This window comes from Callorhinus ursinus, unplaced genomic scaffold, assembly GCF_003265705.2.
Source record: "Callorhinus ursinus isolate GAN/ISIS: 27379988/994484 unplaced genomic scaffold, GSC_fseal_2.0 scaffold18, whole genome shotgun sequence".
Taxonomy (NCBI): Eukaryota; Metazoa; Chordata; class Mammalia; order Carnivora; family Otariidae; genus Callorhinus; species Callorhinus ursinus.
In genome coordinates this window covers 25,498,526-25,519,242 of record NW_027397080.1, presented here as the reverse complement: position 1 = coordinate 25,519,242, position 20,717 = coordinate 25,498,526, and positions in this window count along the sequence as shown.

Here is a 20,717-nt window from a genome sequence, read left to right as displayed (position 1 = left end):
CACAAGAGGCCGCACGGTGCAGGGAACCGTGGGGCATCTCAGTACACAGGCGTTAGGAGAGACTCCCAGGACTCTAGGATTCCAGCTGGTATTGAGGGATTTGGGGAAGTATTTAGGGAGGTGAGGGTTTGCCCCCTGTGTGCTGTCAGGAAGCAGGGATGACAGACCGAGGGGCACGGTGCATTTCTATCCAGGAGGTGGCGCGACAGCAGGGATCGGTAGTCAGGCGACAGTGGCTCACGGCAGAGGATGCTGGCCATTTTTGCCATTGGCCCAAGAGCCACTCAGCCCGGCCGGCTCCCGGCTGCCAGGGGCCACTTTGCTCTCTTAGTCACCACATTCGGTTTGGTTTGGTTTTTCTTATCATGGATACATAACCTTGCGCTGGGATTCCTCATGTTCCAGCCTATTTCTGGTTGGTTGTGTTTGGAGGGATGGTATCTGGATGAAATTCTGGAGATGCTTTTGTCTTCCAGGCTGCATGTTTCGAAATCACTCCATAAGGGGACACTTCTGGGGAGCCTTCTGCAATGTGAAATGAGCCAGTCACAAAAAGACAAATACTGTAGGATTGCACTTCTGTGAGGTACTTGGCATAGCCCAACTCACAGAGGCAGAAAGTAGAAGGGTGGTTGGTTAGGGGCTGGAGGGAGGGGCGATGGGGAGTTGTTTGACGAGTACAGACTGTCAGTTTGCAAGGCAATATGTCCTGGAAATGATTGGAGGAGGTGGTTGAACAACAGTGTGATGGTGCTTTAAAAAGAAGCCACTGAACTGGACACACGTTCAAATGTTTAGGATTTGTTTAATGTTACATATATTTTACCATTAAATATATATGTAAGTATATTTAATGCTCAGAGAGAGGGAGAGGGGCTGATAAAGTGACAAAAGGATATAGGAATCCTGAGAGATCCTCCCGATGGGGGTGCCCAGGAAGGCTGGCCATAGCTTTCTGCAAACCCAGCAGGATGCAACTCAGCCGCGGGGACTTCCTGAAAGCAGGTGCTGTGCCCAGACACTAGAGGGCAGCATGGGCTAGCGAACTGGGTCACCAAGGTTCTCAGGCCCCTAACGGGGTCCTCAGCCTCTCCAGACACATGATGGGAATAATCCCTGCCTGTCCCGCTCGGTTTCAGCTCAGGTCGTGATCTCGTAGGTCTTAGACTCAAGCCCCTCATTGGGCTCTGTGCTCAGCTAGGAGTCTGCTTGAAGATTCTCTCCCTCTGCGCCTCCCAGCACTCAAGTGTGTGCGGGCATTTGCTCTCTCTCTCTCCCTCAAATAGATAAATACATCTTTTAAAAAATAGAATAAAGGGCACCTGTGTGGCTCAGTTGGTTGGGCAACTGCCTTTGGCTCAGGTCATGATCCTGGAGTCCCGGGATCGAGTCCCACCTCGGGCTCCCTGCTCGACAGGGAATCTGCTTCTCCCTCTGACCCTCTTCCCTCTCGTGCTCTCTATCTCTCATTCTCTCTCTCTCAAATAAATAAATAAAATCTTTTTAAAAAATAAAAAATAGAATAAAATACAGTTCTCAGGGGTACCTGGCTGGCTCAGTCAGTAGAATATGCAACTCTTTTTTCTTTTTTTTTTTAAGATTTTATGTATTTGCCAGAGAGAGAGCACAAGCCGGGGGTGGGGGGCAGCAGGCAGAGGGAGAGGGAGAAGCAGACTCCCCGGTGAGCAAGGAGCCCGATGCAGGACTCCATCCCAGGACCCTGGGATCATGACCTGAGCCGGAGGCACACGCTTTACCGACTGAGCCACCCAGAGGCCCCTGAGCATGCAACTCTTGATCTCAAGGTCTTGAGTTCAAGCCCCATTTTGGGTGTGGAGCCTACTTAAAATATTAATAATAATAATAATAATAATTTAAAAGATAGTTCTCATAAGGTGAATGGCTACTCATTGAAAAAAAAATCTATGAAGTAGGCACTATTAAGAATATCTCAGTTCAAAGACAAGGAAGTGGCATATCAGAGAGATGGTGTAACTGCCCAGGGCTGCACAGCAGAGTCAGTACCAAACCAGGTCCAGCGTAAACTACAGGCCAATGCTACAGACCCACATCACAAACACCCACTGTCTAGAATGTTCCAGAATCCATTATGTAATACAGATGCCAAAATCCAGCTGAAAAATTGTATGTCAACTATACTTAAAAAAAAAAAAAAAGCTGAAAAAAAAAAAACCCATAAACGTCTTGGGCCCCTCATCTCTTAGGCTGCAGGCCTCTCGCTCGCAAGTGAGAAGTAATGTCCCCAACTCATTCAGAAAGGACCTTGCATTCATAGTGTGTGAATCATACTCATCTCATGAATGATCATCAGATTAGAGACCACGGAGTGTACTCTGTTCACAGCCTTCCTTCTGCAGAAAAAAAACATGCACTTCCGTGGAAAACTATGTCTGCACCCAGCACACCCTTCTGGGGTATCAGATTCTAGCCTTTCTTTCTTTTTTTTTTTAATTTGAAGGAGGCCCCACGTTTAATGTGGGGCTCGAACTCGCAACCCCGAGAGTGGCATGCTTTCCCAGTGGAGCCAGCCAGGCGCCCCTAGCCTTTCATTATTCTTTTACAACTGTAAATTGTAGGCAACTGACCAATTCTGTCTTGTCTGGTAGAGAGGCCCCTTCACCCCCTTGTGGAAAACCGGTTTTGCCTCCATGGGCACATTTATTTCTATATTCCTGGCCTATAAATGTGACTGTTCTGTTGCCTCTTTGAGCCAGTTACTACATCTGACCCCTCTTCATTTTGTATCGGCATAGGAGTCACGATTTTACCGTTTTTAGAAAATTATCTGTAGCACTTCCTTTGTCGGGTGCTTCCAGATGGCATGTTTGGCTGGGGGAGTCGCTGGCGGGGCACCTCTATTCAGCGTCTTCAGACGCAGCAGGCAATTGGCCCTCCACCCAGGAGCGGTGTCTGGTGTCCCAGTGAGTCCGGGAGGGGGCCTCTGCTCTGGTGCATGAGACAAGGTCTTAGCAAGACCTGCACTCTCTCTCTCTCTCTCTGGCTAAGCCTCTAACCAGCTACTTGACCTTGAGACCCAACCTCTTTAGACCAGAGGTTAAGGAAGGACAGTGTCGAAGCTGACTTATATCCTGAGTGCTTGCTTGGGCTGAGGCTGGGGAGGTTGGGATAATTGATTATCCCTGACAGGAAGCTGGAGTTCTGCAGGGTCATGTAGCCTGCCTTGGGGGCCACACCTAGACAGAGGTGGACTTGAACCAGAACCAGGCTTGCCTGGCTGGGAGCCCCAGGCTGTGACCTGCCTGCCCCTCATCCTCCGGGGCCAGAGGTCTTCGAGAACGACCAGCTGCCTGGGCACGGTCCCATGGCGTCCTTCCAACACCTCTGCAGTCCCCATCTTACAGGCGAGGAAACGGAGACCCAGGGGAGTACCATGACCTTGCCAAGGACACACAGCCAGTGGCCACAGGGGGACTGCGTCCTAGGATTTCTGTCCATCTTGAGGGCGGAGTCAAAGCAAGGTCTGGAAGGCCTGACTTTTTCCCCAGTAAAGGCATCCAGAGGGTGAGTGGCAGGAGCTCGGCTAAACATAATCCTTAACAAAGAACCTGGAGTCTTGGGGAGATCTGGGCCCCTTCATAATGATGGTGCTGACAGTCATAATAACAACAGCTCCCATCTTGTGGGCAGGAAGACGCCTGCAGACGTGATCTCATTCCTTCTTCACTCCTGCCTCCAAGTAACTACCCATCCTCCAGACAAGGGGCCCACGGTTGGCCACACGGCCGGCGGCTTCTGGCTCTAAATCCCTGCCTGCCACTCACCTCCCCCAGTCTCTTCTCTCTTCTATTTTTTTTTTTTTTAAATAATACTGTGCTGTAGATTTGGGTTTTTTGCTTGTTTTGTTTTAAGATTTTATTTATTTATTTGAGAGAAAGAGCATGGGAGGTGGGGAGGAGCAGAGGGAGGAAGACAAGCAGACTCCATGCTGAGCACAGAGCCCCATGCTGGGCTTGATCCCACCACGCTGAGATCATGACCTGAGCCAAATCAAGAGCTGGACGATTAACCGACTGAGCCACCCAGGGGTTTCTCCATCTCATCCTTCATCTGTTGGATGGAGATAACTCTACCTTCATCATCACATTTAAGGGAATTAAATAGCACGTGACTACATACAGTGGGGTTCCTGGGATGGGACGCCGGGACGGAAACAGGACATCAGTGGAAACACTGGTGAAATGGAATGGAGTCTGGAGTTCGGTGAATAGCATCTTCCCAGTGCCTTTAGCAAACGTGCCGTGGTGTTTGTAAGATGTTAACCAAAGGGAACCTGGTGAAGGGTATAAGGAAATTCTGTATGATCTTAGCAGCATTTCTGTATATCTGACAGTGTTCCCAGATTAAAAGTTTCTTCTGAGAAAAAGTAAGCAAACAAAGGAGGGGAAAGCCTGTGAGTTCCAGGGGAGGCAGGGGGACACTGCCTGTCATGAATAAAATGGACAGGAAAGGCCATCAGATAGTCTGCGGTCGGGCTTGTGCTAAGCTGGGGGAGGGCGTTCACTGACGGAAGACAGGGCAGAGAAGGGGAGGTGGGGGGCGCAACCCAGTTTATGTGGATTCCCAGTTGTTCTCAAGACTGGAGCATACCCTGCCCTCCCCCACAGGTGGCCCCAGATGGCTAGGGCCGGGCAGGCAGTGTAAACAAGTGTGTTGGAGCTGGCATTCTCTAAGCCGGGTGCCCTCCGGAGCCTGAGTGCTAAGGGTAGGGTGGGGAAAGTGCTGGGGCTCCCCTCCGCCCCAACAACTGGGAGACAGATGTCAAAGAGAGGGTGGGGCGTGAGGGGGTCCCAGAAAATCAGGGTGACCTTTAGCCAGCGTGGGTGCAAATGTTGTCCTTTCTGTGAACAAAGCAAGCGTTCCTCAGGAAAACACAAAACAACCAAGGACTCTTGAGCTGGTCCTTTAAAGCAAGTGGGTGTCACGGGTCCATGCGGGAGAGAAGCCGAGGGGTACTAGCCCGAAAGGCCTGATCGGAAAGAAGGCCGGGGAGGGTTGAGAAAACACTGGGGCCTGTGAGTCATGGGCCAGACCGCCTGGGGCTGTACCAAGGCCAGAACCCAGCTGGAACCTCCCTTGAAAATCTGCACCCCCTCTGACCGGCACCCCCTTCTCGGCAGGGCCGCGCTCCGGGGCGGCCTCACACAGGCCCCAGGCAGAGGAGGCAAACCATGGCTCCACCCGTCTGGAGCCTCCACTTCATTCATTAGTTCATTCATTCATTCACAAAATCCCAAAGGCTGAGTAGGCGTCAGCCAGCCCAGGTGCAGGGCTGAGAGCCTTCTAGGGCTTGCTCTCTTCGCTAGGCGCAGCTGAATGTTGCTGGGGGTATGGGAAGAGGGAGGAGGAGGTCCCCAGTGGCGGGACCTAATCAGCAAGGGCCTGCTGGGCTGGTGGAAATGGTGGGATTTTTTCCCTGAGGACGGAGGAAGCCCGAGTCTTGGCAGAATTCCAGAGAATTCCAGAGCCAAGGGACGGGTAAGACATGGAGTCGAGCTTCCCATTCTCAAAGAAGTGGAGACTGGAGCCCCAGAGGCTGTGAGACCTGCCAGGCCCACACAGCTGGTTAGCGGCAGAACCCCAGGTGTCCCGACTTCTAGAGCAGGCTTTTCCCACCACGGCTCCCCCTGCCTCTGTTACCTGCAGATACCTCCTTTCAGACCCGGGCAGGCACCTGCAAACATCTCAACACCTCCTCCACCTAGGTAGAGGGCGAAGAGTGCAGGCAGACTGGGGTTAGCATTTCGAATGGGCTGACCCAGACCCAGCGTAAAGCTCCCCTGGGTGGGAGGCAAGCAGGCTTCCGGCAAGGGTGAGACTCGACTTGCCCCAGATGGGTGAAGTGAGTCACTGGGGAGCCATGTTCACACTTCCTCCTCCCTCTGGGCTTCGGTCCAGCTCCCTGGAGGGAGGCGCAGCCCAGATTCCTGGGGCAGCCATCCTCCTTTCTCCAGACCGGGGTGCCGGCTGTCTGCACCCCCAACTCCTCCACACACCCTTTCTGAGGCCCTGGTAAGTTTCCATCTCGGCCCCGTGGTGTGACTCAGACTTGACACATCACGTGGGACGTTGCTGCTGGCAGGAAGTTGTGACCTTCTCTCTCCTCCTGAGCTTGGCCATGCTTTTCCCTGCCCCCCTCCTCTCTCCAGAAGGATGATGGGACATGGCAAAGGACCCGTGGCTGCCTACCTCAGAGACCGGGTCACCAGGGACCCCTGGACTGCAGGCCAGAGACAGTAAGCCCAGGGGCCGTCCCCGACTGAGTGCCTTGCCACCTGCCAGGTGTTCATGCAGCCAACGGCCCTGGGGGGCAGACCCATCCCATCACTGTCCCCATTTTACAGAGAGGCTGTGCAACAGTCATGGGGAGTGAATGACCTGGTGTCTGGCGGCACGAAGGGCCCACTGGGGACTCATGTCATGAATCTAAAGCCAGACCGCTTTCTCAGGCCACATGCAGCTGCCGGGTGGAGGTCCAGAGTAGGCAGAGAGTTGGTTTGACCCGTGCTGGGGTTTTGTCAGGTGAAGCTGGCGTGAGGATGGGGAGGTTTGTGGAGGTGGCTGGCGATGGGGGAGGGAGGGCAGAGAGGAGGAGGGCGCAGGGGGTGGGGGCAGGGAGCAGGGCTGGGCTCCCTGGATGGCCAGAGCTGGGGTCCCAGAGGACAAGGGAGGAGGTGAAGGTCTGAGGTCAGTGGTGGAAACTATGCAGCCTTGTAGGGACTGGTCTTGGGGCTCTGGATATTGGGGTGGCCATTGCTCTTAGGATGAGGTTGGCTTCGTGTCGAGTCCTCAGCCCACAGGCTGCTCAGAATAGGTCGTCAGCGAGTATTGATGGTGCGAATGAGTTAGCCACTTGGGGCAGAGTGACTTAAAGGTTTACTTTCTTCCTTCTCCCCGCTTCTTTTTTAAGAACAGCTTTATTGAGATATAATTCACATACCATAACATTCACCCTTTTAAAGGGTTTTTTTCACAAGTAGTTTTTGGTGAATTCACAGAATTGTACAGCCATGACCACTAATTTCAGAATATCTTAATCATCCCAAAAGGAAACCCAACACCCCCCCCAAAAGGAAACCCTACACTCCGGAGCAGTCACTTCCCATTTCCCCCACCCACAGCCCCTGGCAACCACTAATCTACTTTCTGTTTCGTTGGATTTGCCTAATCTGGACATTTCTATAAATGGAATCATACATGGTCTTTTACGGCTGGCTTCTCGCCCCCAGCATGTTTCCAAGGCATACCCATGCTGTAGCGTGTATCAGTACTTTGTCCTTTTGTATTGTCAAATATTCCATTGTATGAATACACCATTTTGTTTCTCCATTCATCAGCGGCAGACACTTGGGTTATTTCCATTTTTGGCTATTCCAAATAGTGCTGCCGTGGACATTCATGTACAGGTGGGACCTATGTTTTCCTTTCTCTTGGGTGGTTACCTAAGAGCAATGTTGTTGGGGCAATTTTTATGTCATTTGAATTCTTTCCAATAAGCACATACTTCTTTTATAATAAACCAATATTTAAAAAATCATTTTTTCTGAAAAGAAGAGCTGAATCCCTAGAGAAAAAATGGTAGACCAAACTTTGAGACAGAGAAGGACTGGCTCTGGGGCCACCAGTAGGTGGGCACGTAACTGAGCAAATTATCACCCTTCTCGGGGCCTCCCTGGGGACGTGGGGGTGGGGCAGGGGTGGGCAGGGCAGCAGCTGAACTGGAATGAAGACCTCTCCAGCCCTTCCCAGCCCGAACAGCTCAAGATCTTAAGGCAACCTAGGTTCCCACACCTGGTTTGAGAAACACATCAAGGAAATGATCTGGTCTTGCGAGTTCTCTCCGTGAAAGGATGAGTACCCTAAAATTGGTACTCTAGACAAGACCAGATTCAACCCAGAGGAATGTTTTAGGTCACTCCCTCTCCAATCTCTAATTGAGAGGTGAACAGATAGTTAACTCCATCTGCCACTTAATCTTCCACTTTATTTTTATTTTTTTTTAAAGATTTTATTTATTTGAGAGAGAGAGAGAGAGAGAGAGACAGAGATAGCGACAGAGATCACAATTGAGTGGGGAGGAGAGGGAGAAGCAGGCTCCCCTATGAGCAGAGAGCCTGATGCGGGGCTCGATCCCAGGACCCCGGGATCATGACCTGGGCCGAAGGCAGACACTTAATGACTGAGCCACCCAGGCGCCCCTTAATCTTCCACTTTAAACCAATGCTTCTCAAACTAAAATGTGCCTACAAAATCCGGGGGATCTTGTTAAGATGCAAATGTTGAACCAGTGGGGGGTCCAAAGCGTGACCTCAAGTCTGTCCTAATAAGCTCCCGGGTGAAGTCAGCGCAGCTGGTCCCAGAATCACAATTTAAATACCAAGGCTCTACCCCTCCTACGCATGAGAAGGAAATGGCACTTCACAAATTTTACCATTTGCTCATTAGGGAACTCAGTCCCTATTGAATGTATTTTTTTTTTTTTTTTAATTTGAGAGAGAGAGCAGAAGCAGGGGGTGGGGCAGAGGGAGAGGGAGAGGGACAAGCAGACTCCCCGCTGAGCACCAGGGGCAATTGATCCCAGGACCCTGAGATCATAACCTGAGCCCAAGTCAGAAGTTTAACCGACTGAGCCACCCAGGCACCCGCCCCGCCATTGAATGTGTTTTGATGGATCTCTGATAGCTGTTTGATGAGTCAATGGATGTAAGAACAAAATGCTTCTGCCTATTCCAGGAAGAATGTGGGGAACACTGATGTCATGTAATCCTTGTGATAAACCTGTGAGATTAGAAGCCTGTCCCCGTTTTGCACATGGGGAGGTAGAGAGAGGGCCGGCAGATGGCCAAGTTGTGCTTTGTTCTCCAGTCTGACTCCAAACCCAGTGCTGGTTCCCCTGCACCGTAGCTCCCCTCTTCCCTCTGTCTCAAACCGGAGCCCCCTTTCCAGCCATGGCTAAGTGACAGTGGCCAGCCCGAGAGAGAAAAAGATCTGCTCCTCTAGACATGCAAATGTATGTCACAAAGATGTCCTTTGCAGCATTGTTTATAATAGAAAGGTAGGAAACTTGCCACTGCACACTGTAGAGTTGCTAACAGGTGACATAAAACCATACAAACTACCTTCCCGTTAGCTTTTCTCACCTGCCGTTTCTTTCTTGGGTTTCATTCCTTGTCATGTATTTGTTTCTTCTCTATGTCCGTTCCTCCACTAGAGTGTAAATTCGTTGAGGGCAAGGACGTTGCTGGGTCCCGAACTTCTGGGCACACGGTAGGAGCTCAGTAAATATTGGTTGTGTGAATGAACTGAAACATTTTGAGATAGCAAGTAAAAAAGCAAATTGCAGAATGGTAGGCGTGGAACAACTCCATTTTCATTTAGAAGATGTTCGAATGCAATTAGAGAAAAATCTGTAAGGCCACATATTAATTATCTCAGGGTTTGGGACTGGGGCTTAGGTGTGACTGATTTTCATTTTCCATTGTTTCATTCTTTTTTCTTTTATATGAGCATGAATTTCTTTAGTAATAATAAAAAAAGTGTTTTTTTTTTCCTTTTCTTTCTTTCTTTCTTTCTTTATTTGCGAGAGAGAGAATGAGAGATAGAGAGCACGAGAGGGAAGAGGGTCAGAGGGAGAAGCAGACTCCCCGCTGAGCAGGGAGCCCGATGCGGGACTCGATCCCGGGACTCCAGGATCACGACCTGAGCCTAAGGCAGTCGCTCAACCAACTGAGCCACCCAGGCGCCCAAAAGTAAGTGTTTTTTAAAAGAATAATCATCCAGGGGGCACCTGGCTGGCTTAGTCGTTGGAGCATACAACTCTTGATCTTGGAGCTGTGGGTTTGAGGCCCATGTTGGGTGTAGAGATTGCTTAAAAAAAAATCTGGGGGCACCTGGGTGGCTCAGCAGTTAATCATCTGCCTTTGGCTAGGGTCATGACCCCAGGGTCTTGAGATCAAGCCCCACGTTGGGCTCCTGGCTCAGCAGGGAGTCGGCTTCTCCCTCGCCCTCTGCCTCTCCCCCTGCTTGTGTTCTCTCTTTCTCCTCTATCAAATGAATAAATAAAAAATCTTTTAAAAATAAATCAAATCAGGGGTGCGTGAGTGGCTCAGTCGTTAGGCGCCTGCCTTCGGCTCAGGTCATGATCCCAGGGTCCTGGGATCGAGCCCCACATCGGGCTCCCTGCTCTGCAGGAAGCCTGCTTCTCCCTCTCCCACTCCCCCTGCTTGTGTTCCCTCTCTTGCTGTGTCTCTCTCTGTCAAATAAATGAATACAATCTTTAAAAAAAAAAAATAAATCAAATCAGGGGCGCCTGGGTGGCTCAGTTGTTAAGCGTCTGCCTTCAGCTCGGGTCATGATCCCAGGGTCCTGGGATCGAGCCCCACATCGGGCTCCCTGCTCTGCAGGAAGCCTGCTTCTCCCTCTCCCACTCCCCCTGCTTGTGTTCCCCCTCTCGCTGTGTCTCTCTCTGTCAAATAAATAAATAAAATCTTAAAAAAAAATAAATCAAATCAAATCTTGGGATGCCTCAGTCTGTTGGGTGGCTCAGTCTGTTAAGCATCTGACTCTAGGTTTCAGCTCGGGTCATGATCTCAGGGTCATAGGATCCACCCCTTCATTGGGCCCTGCTGAGCATGGGGCCTGCTTAGGTTTCTCTCTCTCTCCCTCTCCCTCTGCCCTTCCCCATGCAACTGTGCACCATCTCTCTCTCTAAAAAAAAACAAAAAACTTAAAGAATCATCCACACTCTTTTCTATTATGTATGTATGTATAGATGGATGGATATATAAGGACATTTATTTCAGCATTATTTATCATAGCAAAAAATTGGAGATTATCATTTGCCTACTTTATTTTTTTTAAAGATTTTATTCATTTATTTGAGAGAGGGAGAGATAGTGAGAGAGAGCGCGAGTGGTGGGGATCAGCAGAGGGAGAGGGAGAGGCAGGCTCCCCTCTGAGCAGGGAGCCTGATGCAGGACTCGATCTCAGGACCCTGGGATCATGAGCTGAGCCAAACGCAGATGCTTAACCAACTGAAACACCCAGGCATCCTGCCCACTTTAAAATATATATTGTTTTGATTTTTTACAATGGACATTGCAATGGACTAAATATTTATGTCTCCCCTCCACCCCCACCAAATTTATGCGTTGAAATCCCAACCTCCAATGTGATGGTGTGTGGAGATGGGGCATTTTAGAGGTGATCAGATCTCAAGGGCAGAGCCCTCCTGATGGGATGCGTGCCCGTCTAAGAAGAGGCCCCAGAGAGATTCCTCACCCCTTCGTCCATGTGAGGATATAGCAAAACAAATAAAAAATAAAAAATAAATGCTTGTCTCTGAACTAGGAAGCGGGTCCTCAGCAGACACTGAATCTGCTGGTGCCTTGGTCTCAGACTTCCCAGTGTCCGGGACTGGGAGAATATAAATTCCTGTTGCTTAGAAGCCATCCAGTCTATGGTATTTTGTTACAGCAACCCAGGCCGACTAAGAACAACATGTGTTTGTGTAACTGAAAACAAAAAACAAATAAGAGGGCGATGTGTAGGCTAGCTGGCTTATAACCCAGAGTAGCCAGCCACAAGGCGCCTCCCTGGCCCACAGTCCAGGTGCCGCTGCACCTGGCCAAGCCTATTTCGGGTTTTCTTCTCCCACACGCCACATGAGCAGGGGAAACAATGTCTGACAAGGGGGACCAGCGGTGGGAAATAGGCAGTCTGCTTCAGAGACCAAATGCCTCCGATCTACGCTGTCTCCTTAGGGATAAGTCAGACCCTGCTGATACCATGGGCTTGTCTCTGGAAGCTGGGGTCTCTCTCCTTGGCTCCGACTTCATGGGCTCCACTCGGGACTGGGTAAACAAACAGCTGGGTATGCTCTCTGAGCATCGTGGGGAAATAAGTCCCAAGTCTAGCTCTGCCTGTTGGGTGATTTATCTGCCTCATTAACCCACACAGGCTAGAGGTCACCGTGGGGAACTTCTCTTTGATAACAGTCTCCCCAACAAATATTAATGCAGCTGTGGGAAAAACATTAGGACTTCCTCCTGCCTTCAAGGAATTGACAATGTATAATTATGCAAGTACCTCCAAGTTAGGGTCCCGTAAGAGAACTCTGGGAAGCTTCCATTCGGGGGCAAGGGGGGGGTGCTTCCAGTGTACTACCAAATGAAGAAATGCTAAAATAGCTTTACAAAAATTACAGTACATTTTAAGTGTTTCCATTAAGCAAATTGACCCTTTTAAGACACACACCAATCACAATGTGATTATGCTAATTAGAAAGTGACGGGAATTATAAAAATATTCGTGGCCTGGTAAGGGGACACAGATTTAAAGTTGCCAGGTAGGTGTCTTCTCTCGCTCTGGTCTGGTGCTGCACGCCACAGGGTGTGATGGTTGGTGCCGACTCCTGTCTGCTCATGTCTTTTTCCGTCACGTCACACACCTGCTTTGTTTTCACCTCTGCATTTATCCCTGCCAGAAAACGTCTTGCCTCTTTATTGGCTGAATGTCCCCTTTAGAATATAAGTGCCACAAGTCGGGAGCCTTCTCTGTCCATGTCACCGCTGTCTGGCACATGGTAGGCGCTGCATAAATGTTGGTCCAATGAGTGGATGTATGATATCTCGTTTATGTGAGGTCAGGTGCATCCACAGACACAGTGGGATTTCGTGATAAGAAATAGTACGTGATGGTTCCCAGGGAGGCAGCTTGTATGATAGAAGGGCAGAGACCTGCACCAGGGCTGCCGTCCCTGCTCAGCTGCTATCCGCCGAGTAACCTTGGGCCAAATGCCACTCTTCCCCATGGCTCAGTTTCCCCATTGGTAACATGGGGGAGGGGCAGACTGGCAGATCACTGGGGTCCCCCTGACCCTGGCATCCTATGGATTCACGGAGGTGATACTCAGGCTGGATTTTCAGAGATGAGTGTGTGGGGAGGAAAGGGGAAGGTGTTCTCCATCTCCAATTGTTCTTTCTCTCTGAAGGTTGGCATTAGGAGGGGAAAATCTGCTCAAGAGACCATCGCTAGGTGAAAAAGCAAGGTTCAGAAGGATTTATCTAGAATGATCTCATTTTTGCAAAAGTCAATCATCATGTTACTACATATAGAAAAGTTTGAGGAATACACACCACGATGTTAAGGGTGTTGACTCTGCAGGGTGGAGCATTTTAGGGAGATTTCACTTCATGTGCTTTGGATTTATATAGTGCTTAAATTTTGTTTTATGCATTTTATTTGTAATCAGTTTTTTTAAAGATAAAAATTAACCTTTTTAGATTGAATTGGTTTTTTATTTTTATTTGTTTAAAGATGTTATTTATTTTTGTGAGAGAGAGAGAGAGAGAGAGAGAGAGAGAGAGAGAGCACGAATGGGGGGAGGGGCAGAGGGAGAAGCAGACTCCCCACCATGCAGGGAGCCTGATGTGGGACTCGATCCCAGGATCCCAGGACCCTGGGATCATGACCTGAGCCGAAGGCAGACACTTAACCAACTGAGCCACCCAGGCACCCACTGAGTTGGGTGTTTTAAAAGATTTATTTATTTTAGAGAGAGCGAGAGCGAGCAGGGTGGGGGGGGCAAGGGAGATGGGAGAGAATCTCAAGCAGACTCCCCACTGAGCGAGGAGCCTGATGTGGGTCTCCATCTCGTGACCCTGAGATCATGACCTGAGCCAAAATCAAGAGTCAGATGCCTAACTGACTGAGCAACTCAGGCGCCCCTACATTGAATTGTTTTAAAATTCATTATACATGTTCCTTTTTCCTTTCTTCATAGAAAGTTCTGTTCCGTTTTTCGGATGAGCCAAGATAATCAGTTGTAGTAATTCTCCTAGGAGCATTTGAAATAGGCAGGATCAATTTGTCTTTAAGCTGAATGCCCCTAGATGACAGGACCTTGAGCCGACTTTATGATGTACAAACGAATATATGTGACATATTTAAGTTAGAAGGCATAATAAACTGAGAACTTGCTGCCCAATTTAGGAATTACAACATTACTGATTATGTGTCTCCCTCTGTCCCATCCCCTGGATCTACAACAGAGGAAACCCCTCTCCTAAATTCTGTGTTTAACAGTCCCTTCTTTTTATTACTATTTCCCTTAAAACGTCTTTTTTAAAGATTTTATTTAGGGGTGCCTGGGTGGCTCAGTTGGTTAAGCCTGCTCCCCCTGCTTGTGTTCATGCTCTCTATAGTGAGCACAAGCAGGGGGAGTGGCAGGCAGAAGGAGGGGGACCCTGACATGGGGCTCGATCCCAGGACCCTGGGATCATGACCTGAGCTGAAGGCAGACGCTTAATCGACTGAGACACCCAGGCGCCCCTCCCTTACAAATTTTTTTATGAGGGGTACCTGGCTGTCTGAGTCAGTAGAATATGAGACTCTTGATCTCAGGGTTGTGAGTTCGAGCCCCACGTTGGGTACAGAGATTACTTTAAAAAAGTTTTTTATGGGGGCGCCTGGGTGGCTCAGTCGTTAAGTGTCTGTCTTCAGCTCAGGTCGTGATCCTGGGGTCCCGGGATCGAGTCCCACATCGGGCTCCCTGCCCAGCAGGGAGTCTGCTTCTGCCTCTGACCCTCACCCCACTTGTGCTCTCTCTCTCTCTCTTCAAATAAATAAATAAAATCTTTAAAAAAATAAAAATAAAAGTTTTTTATGATAAATACATGTATCTTTAATCGATATATTTGTGAAAATTCATCAAGCTGTATACCTGTAATTTGTCTACTTTTCTATATGTCTATCTGTATGTATGAACATCAATGAAAAGTTAACCAAAAAAGCACAGGTGCTCAGGCAGTCCCACTTTAAGACCAAGGTCGGAGGGACCCCTGCCCTGGGTTCTGCTTTAGAAGACCCTGCTCAGTAATGAGTCCACACAGCCAGAGGACAGTGCCCCTTCCACTCCCCCTGCAAAGCATAGCCTCATTCCTTTACCTTGCTTCAGGTACCCAAATTGTTGTTTTGTTTTGTTTTGTTTTTAAGATTTTATTAATTTTTTTGAGACAGAGAGAGAGCCTGACATGCGGTGGATCCTAGGACCCCGAGATCATAACCTGAACCAAAGGCTGACTGAGCTTAACCAACTAAGCCACCCAGGCGTCCACCCAGGTACCCAAATTGTTATGATGGTGTATTTGTCAAGATGGAAACATAGAAAAATATTTTATTTAACAGTTTGTTAGCTTGATTGGTAGCTGTTAAGTTATTTTAGACCTAGTTATGTGAATCTCTACTGGCGCTCTTTTTTTTTTTTTTTTTTTTTTTTTAAGTAAACTCAACTCTACCCCCAGCATGGGGCTCAAATTCATGAATCCAAGATCAAGAGTCACATGTTCTACCAAATGAGCCAGCCAGGCGCCCCCACCCCCACTGGTACTCTTGTTCTAGGCCCTGCAAATGTTAGGGGTGAGGCTGTACACAGGGCCTACTCCCAGAGGGGTGGGGTACTAGGATTTTTAAAACGTTCCTGAGCTGGGGTACCTGGGTGGCTCAGTCAGTTAAGTGCCTGCATCAAGCTCCCTGCTCAGTGGGGAGCCTGCTTCTCCCTCTCCCTCTGCAGCTGCCCTTGCTTATGCTCTCTCTGTCTCATAAATAAATAAAATCTTTTAAAAAATAAAACTCCTCAGCTGATTCTCATGTATAGCCAGAGTTGAGATTCTCTGTTTTAAGATAGCTTTTGATTAGTTTTGATGGAGCTAATGTATCCCTTCCTTTATGGTCTGTGTTTTGTTATTTGTGTTTTGTTTTGTTTTGTTTTGTTTTGTTTTTTTAATCTTAAGAAACCCTTCTGGGGCGCCTGGGTGGTTCAGTCGGTTAGGCGTCTGCCTTCAGCTCAGGTCATGCTCCCGGGGTCCTGCTCAGTGGGGAGTCTGCTTCTCCCTCTGACACTTCCCCTGCATGTGCTCTTTCACTCGTGATCTTGATCGTGGGGCTTGATCCCAGCACCTTGGGATCATGACCTGAGCCAAAGACAGACGCTTAACCAACTGAGCCACCCAGGTGCCCCATAAATAAATAAAGTCTTAAAAAAAAGAGAAAGAGAAAGAAACCCTCTTTACCCTGAGCTCATAACAATCATCCCATATTTTTCTGAAAGTTTTAAAGTTTTGCTTTCATACTTAATATCTGGATTGATTTTTGTATACGTGTAGTGAGATAAGCTCCATTGCATTTCTTTCCAAACGGGCTGCAGATGATCCCTCGCCAATCCCTCGCCAGTCCCTCCTTTGTGCCGGTTGGCACTGCCACCCATATCATGCTGTGAGTCTCCTCTGGGACTCTTTCCTGATCTGTCCGGTAGGCTTCCTTTTCTGTAGTTAATATTTATGACTCATGTGATTTGTCTCGTTTTTCCAAAAAAAACCAACAAAACAAAACACAAACCCTGCTACTCTTAGGAAAGACTCTGAAACTCATTCACCCAGATCCGTGATTGCTAATGGTGTTAAAAAAGACACCACTCCCAACGTGTTTCTGAATTTAACAGGGATCACACTTCAAGCCAAAGGAGAGAAGCTCTAGCAAGTGACATTTCAGCTCAGCTAGCCATTGAGTGGGGTGCAATGGGGGAGGAGGCCAGCAGCAGGGTCCAGGGGCCCCCCTGAAATCATGACACCCGGAAAGCAGCCCCTGTTGGATACATAGGCCAACCCTAACACACAGGTAAACATTTCACAGAATTGGGGCAGGGGGAATTTGAGGAATTTGTTTACTTCTCAAGTGGACAGAGGGAGAGATTGGAGAGGGGAGGACTAGAGAACTATTTGGCTGGCCCCTGCCATTTATTTGGGATTTCTGGCATCAGATAAATCTGCATCCATACCTAGATCCATACCATACCTGCCTTGAACCTGATCCTTTCTCCAGGGCCAAATGCGGCCTTTGCAAGACAGAGTGAACTCTAGAGTGTTGGGGGTTTTTTTCAGATGAATGACAGTCTACCTTAGTGAAAACAAAGCACTAGGTTTTTGGACCGTGAAGACCAGGGTTTGAGCACCAGCTCTGCCGCTCAGAACTGAATTTAGGCCTCCGTTTCCTCCTTTATAAAGTTAGGGTATGGGGCGCCTGGGGGGCTCAGTCGGTAAGTGTCTGCCTTCAGCTTAGGTCCTGATCCCAGGGTCAGCGGGGAGCCTGCTTCTCCCTCTCCCTCTGCTATTTCCCCTGCTTGTGCTCTCTCTCTCTGTGTCAAATAAATAAATAAATAAATAAATAAAAATCTTAAAAAAAAATAAAGTTAGGGTAATGCTGCCTCCATCAAAAAGTTCTAAAGAGGGGCACCTGGCTGGCTCCGTCTGAAGAGCATGTGACTCTTGATCTTGGGATCGTGAATTTGAGTCCCACATTGGGTGTAGAGATTACTTAAATAAATAAAACTTTTAATACTTAAAAAAACGTTCTAATGAGCTGAAGTCTTGGAAAAGGCTTTGTAAGCTGCACAGCTCCTGCCAAGTGTTAGCTGTGTGGATAAGGTGCCCGTCTAGCCCCTAGTTGAAAGTCATCCGGAATGATTATGCTCAGAGCCTCTCCTAAGGGAGAAAAAAAGAGGTATTTGAGTTGAGGTACTGGGCAAGAGCTGAATCACAGCACATGAATTATAGCCTGGACATAAGATTGTTGGAAACATTCCCCAACATTTTTAGCCAAAACATTGTTCATTCCTCAATGTTCTCCCTCTTCTGCATCCCACACCCAGCCAAAGACTGACTCAGCCTCAAGGGAGAAGTAGCTTGAATTCAACAACATTGTATTTAACATCTTTTTTTAAAAAGAATATTTATTTATTTTAAGGAGGCTCCATACCCAACGTGGGGCTTGAACTCACGACCCTGAGATCAAGAGTCACACACTCTGCCAACCAAACCATCCAGGTGCCCCATATTCAGCATCTTCCTATATTCCTACCCTGAGCCAGACTTCTTCAGGTAAGGAGGGTCTCGGCACCAGAGGTCCTCAAGAGACCAAAGCAGAAGTTGTCAGAGATGTCATAAAGTGATTCAGGCATTAGCCAGAGGATGTACTAAGGGATAAACAGCAAGATTCCTTCCAGCTCTAAAGTTGGACATGGAAGAGCTCCCGCCCTCTAGAAGCGGACAGTCTAGTTAGGGAGATAAGGCACAAACCACATGAGTATGTGTAGAAAAAAGGCCAACATGAGTGACAATGAAGAAAGCGCTCTGAGACCTCAGAGACAAGGGACTGGAGAGGGATGCATTCCTGGAGGTGAATGTTGACTCACAGGCATAGGACTGGGAAGGGAGAAAAGGAGGAGAAAAAACAGGTGTGGGAAGAGGTAACCAACCATATTAGCCAAGGCTGGAATCCAATCCAACAACCACATACTGAGCCTATCTCCAGATACAAACATAAATAGGAATTTCAGTCCTGAAGAAATCTTGATGTCAGTCTTGGTGTCAGTTCCATGACTGCTTCTTCAAGCTGAAACTGGTTGGTTCTGTGGCAACGGGGTAGGTGGTTCTCTGCTTCAGGGCAGTGATCCACTGGAATAAGGTGGAAACCTGATCCAAGGATGGTGCATTAGCATCGTGACGAGAGTGGGCTTCTGGGCTCATTCTTCCATTTGTTCCTCCCGCCCCCTCAACCCTTTTGCAATCCATTACCCACATAATATCCACTTCCATTTTGGGGCACCTGGCAGGCTTAGTCGGTAGAGCATGAGACGCCTGATCACAGGGTGGAGAGTTCGAGACCCACTCAAACTGCGGTAGAGTTTACTTAAAAAAGAAAAGGGGCACCTGGGTGGCTCAGTCAGTTAAACATCTGCCTTCTGCCCGGGTCATGATCTCGGGGTCCTGGGGTCGAGCCCCACGTCGGGCTCCCTGCTGAGCGGGTAGTCTGCTTCTCCCTCTGCCTCTGTTCCTCCCCTCCCTGCTCATTCTCTCGCTCTCTCAAATAAATAAATAAGATCTTTAAAACAAAAAAGATTGCAGATTGAAATAAGTATAAGGAAGAAAGATAAAGCAAGAGAAAGGTGTTCTTGATGGTCACAAAGGGCTTAAGGAAGTGCTGTCTGAGATCTGATGATGTGGAGGAGGCTTCCAGGTGCAGATCTCGAGGCAAAGCAGAAGAGGCAGAGGGAACAGCGGAGATAAAGCTGGGAACTAGGAATAAGCATCGTGTATCTGAATGCCCATTGCAAGGAAAGGTGGCTATTTTTTTACCGGGTGAAACATGTGGGCTTAACCCAGTAAGGCACTCCCTTGGGGCTATAGTCAGCTTAATAAATCAGCCGACGTGACTTGGGACAACTCAGGTTGGAAGGTTTGGACCAGCTGTCACTGAAGGAAGGGAGGGTCCTTGGTAACTGCCAATCGGCATACACAGATTTTAGGGCAGCAACACTGCAGCCGAAAGGAAGGATCACAGCTTTGTTAGTCAGTGGGAGGTGGCTAATCCAACCAGGCAAAATCTCCGTACATTCTGGACATTGTTGAGGCCTTGTAGAACTCATGGGCACTCGCACACATTTTCAGATCTGTGAGTTATGCAGGCGGGGTCTTCAGCCTCATATTGTAGATGAGGAAGCTGAAGGCGAATGACCTGCCTGTGACACAGTAAGCTACAAGCTAGGCTGAGACCCAGTTTTCCTGACCCCCGATGGAGTGCTGATTCCTTAAAGATGACTGCCACATGGTCCCCGAGATGCTGGGGTCAGAATTCTGAAAAGCTGATGAGTGGGAAGAAGCCCGCTCCTTCCTTCTCTCAGCCTACCTTTGCATCTTTAATTATAAATATGCCACTTTCCATTTCCAGACATAATTTCTGGGGCCTCTATTCCTCTCCAAATCCATGTTCAACTTTCTCTCACACCCTCATTAATATTTGCTGATGATAACGTTAAATGTAGTATTTCGAATGTGATGGGGCACTTGGGTGGCCCAGTTAAGTAAGCAGCTGCCTTTGGCTCAGGTCATGATCCTGGGGGTCCTGGAATCGAGCCCCGAGTTGGTCTCCTTGCTCAGCAGGGAGCCTGCTTCTCCCTCCGCGCCTCACACCACTCTCGTGTTCTCTCTCACTCTCTCTCTCAAGTAAATAAATAAATAAAATCTTAAAAATCATAATAATAAACATTATTTCGAACGTGAGAATATTGCATTTGCATGAGGGATAAATCTTAAATCAATGACACAAGTAATTTTGGGGAGCAGCAGTGTCCAATAGAAATATAATGTGAGCCATACATGTAATTTAAAATTCTCTAGTAGCTACATTCAAATCACAAAAAGGGACAAGGTTGGGGCGCCTGGATGACTCAGTTGGCTAAGTGTCTGACTCCTGATTTTGGCTCAGGTCATGACCTCAGGGTCGGGAGATCGAGCCCAGTGTCCGGCTCTGTGCTTAGCATGGAATCTGCTTGAGATTCTCTCTCTCCCTCTTTCTCTCCCTCTGCCCCTCCCCCACCCCAGAGCATGCATATGCGCTCTCGCTCTCTCTCTCAAAATAAATAAGTAAATAAATCTTTTTTAAAAAGGGGGACAGGGTTCATTTTAATATATTTAATTCAGTATGTAAAAATATTGTTTAAAACATAATCAATATAAAATATTAAAGAGATAGTTTAGATTCTTTTTATTGACTAAGTCTTCAAAACCTGGCGCACATTTTACACTTATAGTACATTTTAGTCTGGATTGGTCACATTTCAAATG